The 18931-nt window shown below is 27.8% G+C and overlaps 1 pseudogene across 1 annotated transcript in view; it reads left to right on the top strand.

Moving 5' to 3' along the window:
• LOC147812640 (beta-ureidopropionase-like) overlaps positions 1 to 18931 on the top strand; it is a 62635-nt pseudogene that overhangs the window by 13508 nt on the left and 30196 nt on the right. The window contains exons 7-10 of the transcript XR_015433338.1: positions 6667 to 6840; positions 8961 to 9089; positions 9962 to 10019; positions 18271 to 18531. The product of XR_015433338.1 is annotated as a beta-ureidopropionase-like (transcript). The remainder of the gene's footprint in view (positions 1 to 6666; positions 6841 to 8960; positions 9090 to 9961; positions 10020 to 18270; positions 18532 to 18931) is intronic.

Here is an 18931-nt window from a genome sequence, read left to right as displayed (position 1 = left end):
CGAGTATGATCCGAAGGCATGCAATCACAATTTTGATCCTCTCTGCAGAGTGTTGGGCTCCCCCTCTTTGGTAGCTTGACGGTAGAACAGCTTAACGAAGACTGATACAACACACCCTCGGTTCTTTCGTAATTTTATCAAATTGGTCAACATCCCTTTTACTGTCGGCAGCCAATAATGCTTGACTTCGATGATTTACTGGAAACAATGTCTTAACACCGGGCCACTGCAGATAACAGGTTATAATAAAGTGGAAGTTTGATAAGTTTAGTTCAACAAAAGCAACTCAATAAATAAGCTTTTTGGTCCAGGGGGAACTGCTGAACAGCATTAAATTGATTTAATGGCTCTTAAATTTTATTAAATCTGTTTAAACTTTTGCTAATACTGAAGGAAATTTACATTTAAATATTGACGATCGTTTTTCTACGAGATAGCTATTGATTTTAATGTAAATATTTTAGGTTTCTGAGGCATTATGAACAATATTCATATAATATGTAGTGGGATAAAATTTATAAACAACATTTATTTCAAATGGACGAATAATTAAATTTTTAATGCCAATCACGTCTGCAAAAAGGCAATTTCAATTTTTCAAATAGTTTTACCTCAGGCATTATAAAAGAAATAAGCCAACATGTGCTGCGATGGCTCAGGGGATAGAGCGTTCGCTTTCTAATGCGGCGAACCGGGTTCGAATCCCAGGTCGATACAAATTGCGCGGTTCCACCTTCATTTGCCCTAAACTTCTTTTAACCTAAACTGTCAAAATGGAAAAAAGGGTGGGGTCGAGCAGGTGTGGTAGTCAAAGATAAGAAAATAATTTTGTTCTTCAGCAAAAGGGAAAATACATGAGGGAAAAGAGCGTGTTGAAGATGATGTTAGGGATTTTTAACTGCTTTGGAACACTATAAGTGTGATGTAAAGGAGTATCAATTAAAAAAAACTGCTTATTTATTTATTTTCCGTTTCACGTGCTGGATAACATATTCAACGTAACAAAAGCGCAATAATTAGCATTATTATTTTACGCAAATTCATTCACACTTTTTATTTCTGATGTTTCTTTTTTTTCTTATCTTTTAATAAATCTTTACAATATTTTTTAACTCTTTTTCCTTTATTTATAAACATTGCGTGATTCTCAAATGGAAACATAATACAAGAAGTTTATATTGCTCTGATAACAATAATATATTTCGCAATAATAACAGAAAAATGTTCTTGTCAAAATTAATTATAGTTAAAAAATAAATAAATACATTGATATTTAGTATGAAAATATGCATAATTTTTATTTATTTAATTTTTGTGCATTAAAATAAATACAAAAAAATTTATGAAGCAAGAAATGAGCTCGAACATCATTTACGATTTCAAAAATAGTTTATTTTTCATTTTTCTGCATACTTGAATACATTATTTTTCTGTACAAAATTTTATTTTAACAATTTATAATAACACAATAGTTGAAATGGTGTACTGTATACTAAATTAAAAACTTTATTTTTATTTTTTTGAAAGTGATGATTTTTTAAAACTTTTATAAATAATAAAAATTTTCTTAAAATTACAAAAATTTTAATAATAGAACTAATATGATCTGATATTAAAATTATGCCAATCAGCAATAATTATTTCATGCTTTAGCCATTGATTTCTTAAGTACTTTAAAGTCAAAGTAATTAAGAGGATTTTGAACAATTATTTCAAGTAAATTGATTTTACAAAACCTTTTTTAAAATTATTATAATTACATTTTACATTTCGTCTAGGCTAAATGTGGTACAGAATTATTATAATTTTTTTTTACATATGTTAATAAAACAATTAGTAATTTAAATTTTTAATGTCTGCAAGTTTCATTAGCTGCAGATAGTATTGTACAGATTTAATCGTATCACAAATTAATTTTTATGAAACTTCAAATATAAATAAACTTGTTTGCTTAAATTTAAAAAATGCTGAAGTCCAATTTACTATAATATGAAGTAGAATTGCTTTCAAAATTTTTCTGTTTGAAAATCACAATCATATTATTAATGAAGTAGTGAAATAAAATAACTTAAAGTATTAAAAGAAAAAATAATGATAATCAAAGATCTTAAATTTATAACTTCAGTTTAAAAAATAATTTTCTTAATTATTTGAAAATATTTATATTGGACAGATGCAACTAATTACAAAACAATTAAATAACTAGCTAGGCTTTAATGCAAATTCAAATTAGCATGAATATAACTTGGAAACATTTGTTACACAATTAATGAGGGTATAGGATTACTAATTTATCTAGAATCTCGTCCCATTTTTGATCTGTTATGGAAAATGAAAATTATTTAAACAAAATTAATATACAATCTTTATATATTAAAAATTCGTAACGCTGTTTTGGGTGTTCAATTTAACGTTACATGTTGTTTAAAAATTATAAGATAAAGAGAAATATAAATATAAGAGGACAAAAATTATAATACTTAGCTTATTATTTAGCTTTTTTTAGACTTTGAAACCTTATTTCGCTAATTTTTTATTACTTTTAAGTTTGTATTACATTTTGTTTTGCTGCCCAAATTCAGTAAAACTTAGAAACTTCAAGTTTCAAGATATGTTGGGGAAAAAAAACTTAATATATAGTGATAAGAACAGTTTCCAATTTTAATTGTTATAAGTTTCGTCAACAAATAAAATTACCTATCTTTTAATTCTTATTGAATCATTCATTTTCTGTTCATTAGGTCGAGTTTTTTCATCAAGTTCGTATGATTGCATTTCAAATCAAGTTAATCGTTATGATTAACATGTTAACAAAATGATTGAATATTTTGAAAACAAAATATTCGATCTTTTGTAGGAAATATAGGTCTTTAGGGAGTATGAAGCAATGAGGCGAATGAGAAGCAATTACAAGAGTTGGCGACTGGCTGAGTAATTTATAAATGTATAGTAAATAATATATTAATTAATAAATAACATATTAATTAACAATGATTAATCACGTTTTTATTAAAAAAAAGGGGTATTTCTGGTCTACTTAGGATGGCTGACTCTTATATAGCTTGCTTCTAACATCAAAGTTGGAAGATTAGTACTATTTGTCACTTGTTTTGTAGAAATGTAACCTGGAGGAAAGCCTGAGAATGCTAGGCTGTTAGGTTTATCTTTTTAACGACAAACAGATTGTTACATAAAAATTTTAAATTATTTAATTAGATGTCCAATTCAAATTGTTCCAACTTTCGTTTACAATAAATTTATTTAAATGTTTTTTTTTTCGTTTTTTTTAACAGATTGTATAGTAATGTTGTAACCATATGATAACTAAGAGAACATTTTTATTAACCTGTACTAAGTTGAAGAATGCATTTACACAGTAAATCCCTAATTAGAAAAATTTATAACTAAAAATTGGCTGTTTGCTAATATGTGTTATGTTATTGACCATCATAACAACATAATATGACAAACAGCACTACTTGTTCGTGTTGAGCACAATTTTCCTATGTAGTTACCGCCGAGTCTATTGCGAATGAGTGTATATAGTATTATCTAAAAAATTAAAAAAAAAAGCTAGATGAAATGGAAAGAACTGAAAATAATGAATAAAATTATGTCGTTATAAGTACAACAAAAATAAAATTCAATATATTGCAAGAAAATTAAATTTCTTTTGTTTTTAATAGTTATATTTCGTGATTAATTTTTGTAGTTTTGCACGAAATCTTAGTATTTACTTAATCTTTATTTTTTATTAACGTGGTAAAAAAATTATTAATAACTTTCCTATATAAATAGGTACAGTTTGGTATAAATTTCATAAATTTACATTTCTAACTTTATAATAAAAAATTCTATGTTAAAATGCAATATTTTTTTTAATTGCTTTAATAATCTTCTTCTCTGTTCGTTAAATTTGTATAATTATTATTTTTTTTCCTTTCTGTTTTAATATTAATGTATTTTAGTGACTTTTGATATTAGTATTTTTTTAAAAAAAGAAAGTAAAATAAACATAATTTAATAATGAATTTACAACAATTAGTTTTTATTTTAAAATTGTAAATTTTAAGCGGGATACTTCAAATCTGCAGAATATGAAGAAAAAAAATATATGGCATGAAACTTTATTAAGCCATCTTACATGAGTTACTCACCAAAATTAGCTCAATTTTTTAAAAGTACCCTATATTGAAAGATTGAAAATTAAAACATCCATATATTGATACTTCAATAACTTCAAATATTAATGTTTCTAACATCAATACTCTAAATTGTATGTGATTATCTATTAAATGCAAATATTTCTTATAAATTTGTAAAAAAACGAAATTCAATTAAAAAATTTTAGGCTCATTTCTTAAATTACATTTGTTTAATATTTTTTGATAAGTTATGTAAACATAAATTCTGCATAATAGATATTAATTTAAAATACCTCAAGCATTTTATCTACGAGACATTTTTCGTAATTGCACTTACCATTATTTAGTATGTAAAATATATATTATTTTTATTTGCGAAGAATACAATGGATCAACAGTTATTCTATGCCTAATTATTATAAGGTTTGTTAAATTTAATGAATACATAAAGTTGGTATAGGACACTTCAACAGCTTTTTAATCTATCGTAAAATTAAGTTAAAACTGTTTTAAGTATAAAACTGATTGATCATAAACTTAAGTATAAAACTGTTAAGAAGACTAGTAACTCCTTTAGTTTAAGAAATTTATAAATCTTATTATGATTTCCAATTATAGTTTTTTTTATTTTCACTTTTATATTAATGATGAGTAACTTTAACTAAAAAATCAATACTAACTTAAACTTGATAAACTTTTTTTGTTCAATATATTTTTTTTTTTTTACGTCTTTCATTTTTTCTCTTTAGTTTGATAGAAACTACTTTAGTTTTTTTTTTCATTATCAAAGAAATCATCATGAAGCCCATCTTCATAATTAGAAGAATTAGTTGTTTCATTTTTAAAAATGCAAAACACTGAGTATATATCTGTACCACTTTCTTAGCAGGAATAGGCACAGTTAATTAGCTGTAAGTCTATGCAATATTTTCTAAATTAATAAATTTTTATTCTGTATTAACTTTAGAGCAGTATTCATTAAATTATATGTTTCAGTTATGATATTTAACTGTTCTCTAATTGTTCAAACAACGTACATTAATATCGCTAAGAATAATTGAGTAAAAAATTATTTTTACCTGTGAAATAAACATCAAGAAATTAAACTGGAAGATAAGTTTAATTAGGAATAATAAAAGATTGATTTAGCATATTGACTCATTTACTGTAATGTAGTCCATTTAAGCAATCTAGTCTATTAAATGTCACTAAAACAGTTTCAAATTACTTTTTACTTTAGAAATAATAAATTGCACTAAAACATAAACAGAGGGGCATTTTTTGAGCCAGCAGTGACTGCTAGTTTTCTTCTCCGACCCAGTTTGTAGTTTCAACAGTCTCAGCTCATTGGTTTGGCAAACTGCTGCTGCGCTCATTGAATTATGGAAAAATAGACAGCTTGTCTTCTGTGGCGCCATGGTTAGCCTATCAAACATTGTTTTGCTAGTGTGAGGGAGATTTGTCTTTAGGATTTACGAATTAAAAAGTGCCAAAATAATGAGTGCCAATTAATAAGTGTAGATCATCATGGAATAAAGTGTTTGATACCTAACCATCACATTATTGTCTAACAGCAAGTGTTAGACAATGTTATTGAAGATTGAAATGTTAACAACATTAGTTCTTTTATAATGCAATTTTTTCTTTCTTCATTTTCCTGAGCATTTTGTTTCTTAAAGTTTTTAACGTAAATGCAATTTTTTGTTTGTAGTTTTAGTCATTAAATATGAACATAGATAAATGCGATCCTTAAAAAAATACAATATTAGGTGTATCAAAAACATAAAATGTTTTTTGTGTGTGTGTGTGTGAGTTTTTATTGAAATTTAGTATAAATATGGCAACATTGCGAAACAAAATGGAGCAATAAAGACATTTATTTACATGGCACATAATTTTAAGAAGAAAAGAACTATTCAAGAATTCGTTTCATTTATGAGTATGGTAGCCAGGTTGAGATATTCCGTGTACATTAAAGTATAATAATATTTACAACTTAAAAATAAAATTACTTTTATAAACTTTTTTGAAAGGAAAAAAAAGTTTGAACAACCTTATTTAATAATCGTATTTTTTTGTTCTCACTGCCCCTAACTCTTGTGAAGCAAAGCGATATTTTCGAATTTTATTACTATACCTGTCCAGTGTCCCGTTTTTTACCGAAGACTCCTGTATTTTACGAATATAACCTGTTAACCCATATATTCTAAAATGTCTCTGTATTTTTTGAAGAAATTTATTTAAAATAAATTTTACCCAATAAAATATCCGCTGATGGCAAAAATAATTGTCTTATTCCTCAACAGATAGTGCTATTGTTAGTACTGCAGTATGTTGAGTGTTATTAGTTTAAGTTCTCCTTGCAGTCAAGCTAACTGTGGGACGTTTTTCAAAATTTTACTCGTAGGCCTAGTAAATGTTGCTAGTAAAATCTCTAATTTTATTTCTTCAATATCGGCAGGTATGTATTACATTCATGTGATTGATCATTGTTTCGAAAGTATATACATTTATTTTGCAGCTGCTGTGAATTCCTTGGCTAAGTTTGGCGCTCACTGTGAAGAGCTTCCTTCTTTCCTTCCTTTCTTTCTGCAGAGGAGCCTCCTGGATTGTGATGATGAAGTGAGAGCAACCTACTATTTAAATATCTTATATCAGAAGCAAAAAGGACTTTACTCCCAATTCATCTTGAATGGTACATCTCTTTCGTTCATTAAATTTATAAATGAAGCTTTCAAATTTATATTTACAATAGTTTAGTGAAAGTAGGTATGAAGTGATGTTTTAAAAAAACTTAATTTTTTAGTATACAATCAACTATGCCAGAGATGGTTTCCAAATGGAAAATGTGTACAGTTTTCTAATTATCCATTATTTAAATATGTTCAGCTGTTCCTTTTTTTCCTCCTAGTCTTTCCAGCAATTAAAACTAACATAGTTAGCCTAATATAGCTCACACAAGAGCACAGTAATTGTGTTTCCTTTTAATATATTGTGTATAATGCATGGTGCATATCGTTTTTAAAAAATGCTTAAAGGTGCTTATTTACGATTTTCGCTTTTTAAAAGCAATTAAAACTACCTTTTTCATAAGGTAATTTAAAAAGTGCTTAATTTTCCCTTTTCGAAGATTTTTTTTCTTTACCATGTTGCTTTTCGCTGCGTTTTATGTAAAAGCATATAATCAAGAAAAGAGTTCTTTGTCAGAAACTAGTTATTTTATCATGATCATGTAAAGTCTTTGCAAATTATTTTGCATTTTGTTAATGTGTTTAGTGCTTAAAAATATTTTTGAGTGCTTAAAACGAGCACTTTAAGGAAGATTTGAGTGGCAACCCGGGTAAAGTTTTGAAATTTATATTAGCAATAGTTTAGAGAAAGTAAACTTGAATATACAGGGTTATATTATTGAAAAAGGTTATATTATTGAAATTTTTAGTGTAAAGATGGTTTCTAATGTGAACAGATTTCTATTTATGCCATATTGTTCCAAGCTGATGTTACTAAATTAACGTAAATGCTGCTTGTCTTTTTTTCACTTAGACATGAAGTACACAACTGTACAATTTCTATTAAAATTAAATAATTCTTAAATACAAAGGCATTCTATAGGGTAAAAGCTAACTGTTGGTTCAGTCCCTGGGGGCTAAATATGTCACATTAAGGTTTCAGTTCATTTAAACTAACAATGTATGGATTTGTAGTTTAATGGTTAGGTTATCCGTTTTCCACCGGAGAAGTTGTGAGTTCAAATTTCAGATGAGCCACTTGATTTTCATCTCTAGATTTCTGTTCTAAGAACTATTTGGTATATTTCATTCTGTTTATATTATACTTTAATTTAAATTATTTAAAAAAAATATAAACTTTCAAAAGCAAAAAAAAAGCTAAGTATTTAAGTTTTAATTTTTTTTTATCAAAGTATATTGATTACTTTTTTTAAAAAATATTGTCACTTTAAGTTTTTTGATAAACTAACTGAATTTTTTTCAATTTTATAATAAATAATTTTAATTTTTTATTAAATCTAATTATGAAAATGTAAACAAAAGTATGTTAGACTAGTTAAAAAAAAAGAAAAACTATTTATTACATAACTAGAAAATCATTCTATTAAAAATACGAAATTTATTTCGTATGCATTCTGATTATTTGAAATTCAATGGATTATAGTTAAGTAATAAATAGTTATTTTTTTCTTTTTTAAACAATCCTGATAATATAGTTTTGTTTATATTTCCATAATTAAGTTTAATGAGAACTTAAATTTATTATAAATAAAAAAAAATTAGTTATCAAAGCATATTTATCGCAACGTTTTTTCAATAAATATGTTTTATGTTAAAAGAAATAATCCTTACGTATATGTTAAAAAAATAATCCTTACATTTTAATTAAAAATATTAAACATCGATTCATTTTTTTTGTTCTTAAAAATTTTAAGTTTTAAGAAAAAAATTATTTAAATTCAAAAATTACTTATAAATTGAATAAAATATACTAAATAGTTATCCACTTGCAAAATAATATTTGATAAAATTCTATCTCCTCAGCTGGGACACGAACCCCCGACCTCTCTCGTATAACTTGAACAGAGTACCATTTACACTACAAACCATAATGAGCTGGAAAGTCCGTTAGTTTAAGAGTAACTGAAACTATAATGGGGCGTATTTTAACTTTAGGGCAGAGCTGGCAGCTAATTTTTACCCTGTCTAAGGTTTTCAACTATGCTCTTTAAATGTTCCAAATGATTGCAATAACAAGATGACTAAAGTCCTCCCTTTCATTGCTCATTAACGCATTTCTTTTCAGGCTTGTCAGTTTCTATTGTTGGTTAGGAAAAAACTTTGCGTTGGTACACGATAGAACCTTCAGAATTGCCTGTCGATATCAAAATTGTGCCCGTGGTTACTCAACCTTTGATAGAAGATAAGAAAGCTGGTAAGTTTCTTTTGACTAGAATTTAAGTGTATGTATTATGTGTAAGTGTATGCAGGGTATCTGTGCACCTGGAAAGTATGAGAAATCATGGAAACTCATGAGGTTCGTTATTGAACAAAATTTGTCATGAAATGTCATGATTTTATCTATTTTTTGAGAAAAATCATAGAAAGTCATGGTTTTTGGTCGCCGAAAAACCCCCATCCCCTACAATTTCATGGTGTTGTGAATATCTAAATTTGTAACAAAATCCCCACTAACAGTCATATTTTATTAAAATATAAAATGTTTTCATCATGTTTTTTCAAAATTATGGTGTTCTTTCAAAATGAAAATGAAAGGAAAAAGATTTCTAGAGCGAATTATCTTTTAAACTTCTGTGATTTCAGAATTTTTGTCATTAGTTATTTTTTTATGTTATCAATTCAAAATTCTAACTGAAGCAAGCCAGTGATTGCCGAATTTTTTTTAATTCCGAAATGCGATCAGAAAAATTAAGTCTTTCTTTTCTTTCCGATGAACAAGAAAAGTATCCTTGGAATATAATTATGCAGAGAAAAAGAAAAAAAAATTCCTTATGTATTTTTTCAACTATTTTATTGCTTCAACTCTTTCTTTACTCTGTTTTTTAAATTTAAAATCTATATATATATATGTGGATGCAGAGTATAACAGTTTTGCTTATACCTACCATTTCGATTAATGTTATTATAATGCTTTTTTAAATTTATTGTTGTATCGGAGAAAATAGTAACATTAAGTTATGAAAAACTCTTCGAATTAGTCATGGAAAATCATGAATTTGAAAGTCTAAAATGTTGCATGTGTATGTAAGTATGATTATTTGACGTTGTTTGATTTGTTATTTTCAGATGTTCCCATCATTGGGAAATCCAAAGATAAAGTTTCTACTTCACGTCAAGATATGAGGTATTTATCCTTCTCTTTATTTAGTTTAACACTATTTTTTGAAACTCTTGCTCCAAAAAAAATGAAGCCACAGTATCAGTGCCTTAAATTTTATACTCCATGTGTCACGTTCTCCGGTTAGTCCGACATTTGTTCCTTTATTGAATTATTTTTTCCACTGCAAGCGATGTTGAAAAAGTCAGTTAATTTGTTTTTCAATAACAATTAATAATTCTGCACATAGCCTGATGCTTATTTTGGAAGCCTACTGTTTTGTAGGAAAATAGCTCTCTTGTTTGTTTTCCAGATAAAAATTGTGTTTTTGTAGAACGTCTGGAGTATGCATAGTTTCTAAGCTCAATTTTATTTTTTATTTTATAACCGTCGTTGAACAGCAGACTCAATTTTATGGGTTTACGACTACTAATTTTTAGCTCCGTAGCCTTGTAATTTTGAACCCAATCCAGAAGACAAGGGAACTTCTGGATCGAGTATTGGGAGAAATTTGCCTTCGTTGAGGACTTTTTGATGGAGCTAACCCGCATTTGCGATTCAGGAACAGGAAGACCACGAGAACCTCCCACGGTTAGCGTGACGGCAAGGGGACTCTAACTCATGATCCGTCTACCACTGAGGATATCTCACGTCAGCACTGTGGTCGGTGCAAGCCGGATGTGGAGTTCGTATCGACTGTGATCCAAACCCGATACGCCTCATTGGAAGGCGAACGCTCTATCCCCTGAGCCATCGCGGCTCTCTAAGCTTAATTTAAAGCGTAAGTCCGGTATAGCAGCAATCATCTTGATGCATCGGAGCTCTGATTAAGCAGCCAACATGAAAAGACGCACACCATGTAACGATATAAGGGTTTAACTTTTATTTTTTCTGTTTTTAATGTACTCTTTAACGGAACATTTCAGATAACCAATTGGTCTGTTGTGAATTTTTTAATGTATATTAATATATATACCTGGTAGCATGGGTATATATGCTATGGTGGACAATTTAAAACTTGACATATAATAAAAAATGACATTTTCTAAATCTCGTTGAAAAGTGGTAATAACTGCTTAAAAGTCATTTAGATTAACGATAATATCAGAAAAAACTCGTGAAAAAGCTATTATTTAAAATCACGTGGAAAAGCGTAGAAATAACTATTTGAAAAAATCCTTCATATTAACGATAAAGCTTACAAAGAAAGTGTCGTGAAAAAAGATTATTTAAATGTGTGATTCAACTTCAGGATTAATAATATTATCACATTAAAAATTTCAAGATTTTTAAAACTTTGCGAAAATACGCTGTTATAATTACCGAATAATCCAGAGATATTCGATGAAATCGACAGAAGTAAATCGCGTCAAAAAATGATTTATCAAATATGCGATAAATAATTCACTAGTCAAAATATCGTATTAAACCTTACGGGATTTTAAAAATTGTAACGACATAGGTAGCTGTAACCGCCGAAAGAACGATAGAAACGTCACTTGAATTTACGATGAATTTTTTTTTTATTTTAAAAAAAAGCTAATTTAGAAATGATTACTTAAATTTAAAATTCGTGTATCATACTATCGTTTTAGAAATACTGGGTATCTTTAAACTGAGCTGAATTCCGTACAATAACCACACAAAAAGTGATCGAGAAATAAAAAAGATTTTCTATAGAATCTGTGATTATTGAGCACGTCAAAAAGTGATAACTCAAAAGACCAATTTAAAATTTTTGACCAATTTGGAGAAATTTTTTTTCCGCATACCTACAAATCTTCTGCACACTCGATTGACCCATCTTTACTTGCTGTTTGGTGAAACCTCTCTTATTTGCAATACATGCAACGTTTTACTCACCATCTATCACATTTTAATTTCTTGCCCATGTTTTAACCGTCATCGTCTTACCTTTTTCGGTAGTTCTATTTTATGCATAAGAGATTTGTTAAATAAAGCTCATCATCCTAACGTCTTTGCATTTCTCTTCGTGATTGGTATTTTATATTGTATATAATTGCTTTTACCCAGTTTTATTCATTGTATTTTATTACAACATACCGTTTCAACCAGTTTTATGCAATTTTAATCAATTTACACCTTTGTCTGATTTTATTGACTTCTAAATGTTTTGCGTGTCATGTATAGTTTTAACAATATAATATATTTTGGCAAAATAAATAAGCTTTATCTTACATTTGTTGGAGAAAAAAAACCATTTGTTTGGCGCAGCGTGTCCTTCTTTGGACCTTGTGCCATTAAATCCTACATTGAACGCCCTTCCCTGTTTGAGGACTCCTGTATTTCATAACTGTTTCCTGTTTATCAGTATAGTATTCTCAAATTTCTCCGTATTTGTTGAAGAAATTTTAAAAAAAATTGGCGATAAAATATCTGCTGGTGGCAAAAATACTTCTCTCATTCCCCAACATATAGGGCTATTGCCAGTACTGCAGTATGTTGAGTGTTAATAGTTTAAGTAGTTATAAATAATGGTTTAAAAATCTTCTTTAGATTAATATTTATATACATATTTTTCACTTCACTAAATGTAAGTGTTTATATTATTATATTATTAGTGTGTAATATTATTTCCAATTTTGAATTTCTCTTTTTGACTTACATGACTATGCATAATGTATCAAAACTTTACTCATAGCCTAAAAAAATGTAGCTACAATATCTCCGTAATTTTATTTCTCCTATGTTGGCAGGTATGATTGTGTTCAAAAGCTTTCGCAGGCTGCACATACGCAGTCGGCGGGCCGCAGATTGTGCACCCCTATGGAAAAAAAAAGCATCCAAATGTATTAAACTTTTCCAATACTTTTCAATTCATTCAAATGCTTACAAATGAGCCGCGATGGCTCAGGAGATAGAGCATTCGCCTTCCAATGAGTTGAATCGGGTTTGAATCCCAGTCGAAACGAATTCCGCATCCGGCTTGCACTGACCACAGTGCTGACGTGAAATATCCTCAGTGGTAGACGGATCATGGGTTAGAGTCCCCTTGCCGTCAGGCTAACCGTGGGAGGTTCTCGTGGTCTTCCTCTCCATGTAACGCAAATGCAGGTTAGTTCCATCAACAAGTCCTCCACGGAGACAAATTTCTCGATAATTAGAAGTAGATAATTTTTTAGTAATTCCTAGAATATTAAATGTTCGAATAATTGTATCTAGAACTGATGTTATTCATTCTTGAACTATTCCTTCATTCGGAGTAAAAGTAGATGCTATTAATTAAATCAGTTATTTTATATTTTTAATCGAAATGGGTTATTTGTAGGACAATGTTCAGGGATTTGTGGGGCTGATCATAGATTTATACCTATTTTAATTTCAGTAATTCCTCAAATTGAATTTATGAAAATATGATTATAAAATAGTGGCCGAATTTAGGTGATAGTCTCTTAAATTAATTATGCAATGAGTAGTTGAATTAATATTAGTTTATCAAACTAAAGATGATTTTTATTCCACAATTAATACCTTTATATTGAATTCTATCTTCGTTTATTTGTAGTTTTGTTATTATTATTATTTATAAAAATTTATGGTAATTATTTGAATATAAGAAATTTTTCGTATAATATAAAAGGATTAGAAACAGAAAGAAAACACATGATATTGATAAATTTATTTTCTGTGTTTGATCCTACATCATATTTTGGTATTTCAATTAAATTAATAATTATCATATTAGTATATATAATTATATTTACTAGATTTTTTAAGATTTATTGAATATATTTAATTAGAATAAAGAAATTTTTAGTAAATGTAAGTGAAGTATTTAAGGAAGTAGCTGATTTTAAAAAAAATGGTGCGTGGAGTCCCTCCTCGCGGAAGAAGTGAAACTTCGTAATGTGGAAATGAAAATAGGAAGGGGTAGAAATTGATTTTTAGTGAAATCATATTGTTTCTTTAAGACAAACTTTATTAACAATGCTTACAATTCACAATTGATCACATCTTTTAACTATCATTTTCGAGTGGAAAAATATCCAAATCTATAACATTTACAATAGGATTATGATAACTAAAGTAAGATACGAAATGTTTGAGTTCTATTTTTTCAATATTTCTTGTAAAAACTGCATCAATGGTAGTTGGTTGTTGGATCATTCCTACCATTTATCATTTCCAATCCAAATTTGTCTTTAAGGAAGCTTCAGGTAACGAGAAATTCACATTGAAATCTCCTGCAAGGATCACAGGCCGCTCACAATAATCAATTTCTTCACCAGTAACGTCTGCCAGAGCTTGTGAACACACAGTGGATAGTGGCAATAAAGATTTTGCAATAGATTTTGCTGCATTTGGTGAAATATAAATGGCAATTAGAAAAGAGAAAACCTAACAATCAATTGATATTCACAAGAGACGTACCTTGACATAACCTTAAATCCGTCGCATTGTCCGTGGGATTGTTTTCACTCATTTTTTACAATTGTTATCCACTAAGTTTGAAAATAAAAAATACTACCCTATTAAATTATATGTGTATCAAATCAAACTAAAATATTTATAGAAAAACAGTACTTTTATGACTTTTATTATTTTTATGCTAGTCAGAACCAAAACAATATGGAAATGAATGAGGGAAAACTGGATCCTACCACGTGTTTTCCCGGCCAATAAAAATGTAGCGTTAAACGTTTAACGCAACCTTGTTGGAAGTCGCATAAGAAGTATCACTTCAAAAATATTGTGGAATTATTTGTGTAAGATTAATTAGCTTTATATACTATATCAAATTTGATAGGTTTATTTCCATTTATTTTTACTGGAACGGCTCATGTTATATTTACAATAGGACTAGGAATTGTAATATGAGAATAAGCTATTTTACAATAGGATGATTTAAAAATTTTATTTGTAATGCGGCTCATTTAGTTCCTGAAGAAAGTCCTTTACTTTTATCGCCTGTATTGATATTAATTGAATCGATTACACATTTAATACGATCTTTTACTTTATCTATTCGACTAGCTGCTAATATAATAGCTGGTCACTTAATTATTGGATTGTTTTCAAGAATCAGATTATTAGAATTAATTTCTTCTTAAATTTTTCAGAGATTATTATTATTATTAGAATTTGGTGTAGCTATTATTCAAGGATCTGTATTTAGAATTTTGTTATTATTGTATGCTATTGAATATTATTAATTATTGGAAATTATCCTTATCATGCAGTAAATATTTCTCCTTGACCATTATTTATTGGAATTAGAATTTTATCGTTTATATTAGGAAAGGTAAAAATATTTATATATATAGAATATAATTTATTAATAGTTAGATTTATAGTAAGAATAACAATTTCGATTTTACGGTGACGAGATGTAGTTCGTGAAAGAACTCATTTAGGATATCATTCTAGAGTAGTATTGAGTGGACTTTTAGGGATAATTATATTTATTATTAGAGAAGTACTTTTTTTTTATTTCTTTCTTTTGATCATTTTTTCATTCAAGATTAAGACCTACTATTGAAATTGGTTCCTACTGGAGTAGAAACATTAAATGCTTTTCAACTATTGAATACTGTAATTTTATTGAGTTCAGGGGTAGGAGTAGCATCATGTCATCAGGCTATTTTAAATGAAAATTGAATTATAGCTAAAAATTCTTTATTAGCAACTTGATTATTGGGAATTTATGTTTTGATATTGCAAGGATTTGAATATATAGAAACTTTATTTGGAATTAGAGATTCGGTATTTGGCTCAACATTTTTTATGGCTACTGGATTTCATGGATTTTATGGTATTGTAGAGACTTTATTTTTAATTGTAATATGAATACGAGTAACAGAAATTCATTTTTGTAGAAGACATCATTTTGGGTTTGAAGCTGCAGCTTGATATTGACATTTTGTTGATGTAGTGTGGTTTTTTTTGTTTTCTGTAATATATTGATGGGGTTCATAAATGAATAAGTATATTATGCATATTTAATTTCCAATTAAAAGGAGAATATTAATAATATTAATTATTATAATTGTTGTAAATATTTTAATCATAATTGTATATATATTATTTTACATCATAAAATAAATTATAGAATAGAAACATCTTCAGGATATGAATGTGGATTTAATTTTATATCTAAGACACGAGTTTCTTTTTCTTCGAGCGATTTTTCGTAAATGGTATTTTATTTTTAATCTTTGATGCTGAAATTGTATTATTATTATGTTTTCTTTTTTTAATATATAGAATGATATTTTCAAGAATATGTATTGTATTTGTTTTTATCCCAATTATATCCCAACTACTCACCACCAAACAGGTCACCCACTAAAAGAAAAATTTAATAATGAAATAAATCGAGATGCTTACATTGAATAAAGTATTTCTAAAATCGCATTTTTGAGAAACGAATTAAGTAATTTTCTTTTTATTTTCTTTAAATATGTGATGATTTTAAATTTAACGCTTGAGATTTATTGTATTAGTTAGTATTTCACCATTGTAAGAAGAGTCATTAGGTAAAAATGCCGTTCGACAACCACTTTTGTCGCGTTTTTTTTAAATCGCCAAATTTGGGAATAGTGATTTATTGTATTAGACATTTCTCAGAGAAACAAATTAGAAATAAATACAAACAAAATTTCTTATTTTCATTTAATTTGTGATATTTAAAGTAAAAATAATGATACCTTATATTGTCACATATCAATTTAATATTGGTGAAAAGCTTTATAATACGATAAATTACGAATAATTGCATTTTAATTACGAATAATGACGCGATAATTTACGAATAAATGCATATTGTTGTATATTCTATCATTACTTTTTTCTCTATAATTACATATAATTAAACATCTGATCCCAAAGGTGGAGTTTAATCACAATCCTTCAGAGTTATCAAAAGTTTATTAGTTAGAATGTAATGAATGTAAAATTTTCCAAAATTTGCTCAAATTTAAGATTTCCTACCTCTATGAAACAAAATATTAAACGAAATGGTTACTCTTGAAGAATTAATTTTAAAGTTTTACACAATGCTTTCCGGTTCATTTTAGTTCAAATTTCATTGCAAGAATTGGAATTTATTTACCGTTGAATGCGGATATGAAAAAAAAATCCAAACCTGTTTGAAATATCCTGAAATGCGCTGAAAATTTAAATATAAGAAACAACTCCAATACTCATCAGGTTATAAAACTGGTTTTGATGTCTGATTCGTAAGATTTCGATATCGTTTCAATTTTTCTTAACACAATTATCAATTTTGGATTCCCCATACTAGGATACTTTGGATAAGGGTTAATTACACAAAACACTGCCTGCAAATATTTTGACTTATAAGTTATGAAATATTTTTTGTGTAGGATCATAACTAAAGGTCACCATGTTTTAGCTACAACAGGACAATGGCAAGGTAGTAAATGAAAAAAATTTCCCAGAAGGGAACAAACTCCAAAGGAAACATTTGTAGATATCTTAAAGCAAGCCACAATTTATAACTATATTTGTTGCTTTATTTTAAGCCATTCAAAAGCAAAATGTCCCCATATGAGAAGTTATATGACATAACTAATACATTTTCAGCGCTCAACTTCATTGTGTATTTGATACCTGAGGGTTGTTTATGTAGATCACTGTTTATAAGTAATTAGTTTTTTAAATGAATTCCATGATACTAGTGCTAAAACACGATAATATGTTATTTAGTCTTGTCCTGAGTTACTTATACTACTTATGAATACGTGATTTATGTAATGAACTGTAAGGGTTCATTACTTATTGAAGAATAAAGCTTTATTATTTATTTAATCTTTAGGGGTCATTATTACAGTTTATTTGATATGACAGATAAAACCATGGTTAAAATGTCAATTGTCAAAAACTTGCCAACCCGGGTTTTTTTCTATAGTGTGAATTTGCTGACTTGTGAGATAAATTTTATTTCAGTTATATCTAATCACAATTTGTCCAAAAAATTAAGTTTGGGAGAAAAAAAAACACCAAATAGTTCCCAAGAAATACGAAACGCTTTTTTTGTTTGTTAAAGCAGGGGTTTGTCAGAAATCTCAGGCAAAAAATAAGCCTTCATTCAGAAATAATAAGTAGTATTGGTTATGATAAATAGAAGAAAAATGCGTAAAAATGACATACTAATGGTATGTACAAAAGTCGAGGAAAAGTATGTACTACAAATGTATTTCCTCAATTGTCTAAAAAAATACTTTAAATATTTTGAGGTATTTTTCAGTATTTTTTCTTTTATTTATTTAATTTTAAATATTTTTGAATTTTTTAGAAAACTGGAATTTTCTGAAGGTGTTTTAGCTGAAGCCACTAGTAAAAATCTTGAACTGAAAGGTTATTTTTTTTTATGCATTGCCTGAAGATCTCCGAGCTCCCCGTCTTGTTCGAGTTGGTCTTGTACAACATGCGATTGCAGAACCTGCTACCGCACCAATATCAAGACATAGAGAAGCCATTCATAATCGCATTCGGGATATTGTTGAAATAGCAGCATAGTGTGGAGTTAATATTATATGCTTCCAAAAAGCATGCAGTAAGAGAATGCTTTTTTCATATTTCAAGAATAGTTTACAGTTTATTAGTTTAAAAGAATAGTTTTTTTTTATTATTTGGAACATTAACTTCAGAGCATTGTAATATAGAGGGGGAGAATTAAGGTTTTTTTCAGGAATAATGAAGTGGGTTATTTTATGTGTTACTTAATAGAAAAGCAATTTAATAGAAAAAATGGATTCATTCTAATTTGATCTGGTAACTTAAACAAATTTTTAATGAGAACATGTTTTTCAACTTTTTTATGTCAACAAAAACTCAATCTCCTTTCATTCTAATAACTTTGGGATATTCATTTGAACTTTTATTGTCTGTTATTGAGTTTTCCTATACTTAGCTTATATGCTTAAAAAACATATTTTATATATCTCCCAATTTAG

This window comes from Parasteatoda tepidariorum, chromosome 4, assembly GCF_982258835.1.
Source record: "Parasteatoda tepidariorum strain Cologne lab strain chromosome 4, Ptep-v5.0, whole genome shotgun sequence".
Classification (NCBI taxonomy): Eukaryota; Metazoa; Arthropoda; class Arachnida; order Araneae; family Theridiidae; genus Parasteatoda; species Parasteatoda tepidariorum.
This window is presented reverse-complemented; position numbering and strand designations above follow the sequence as displayed.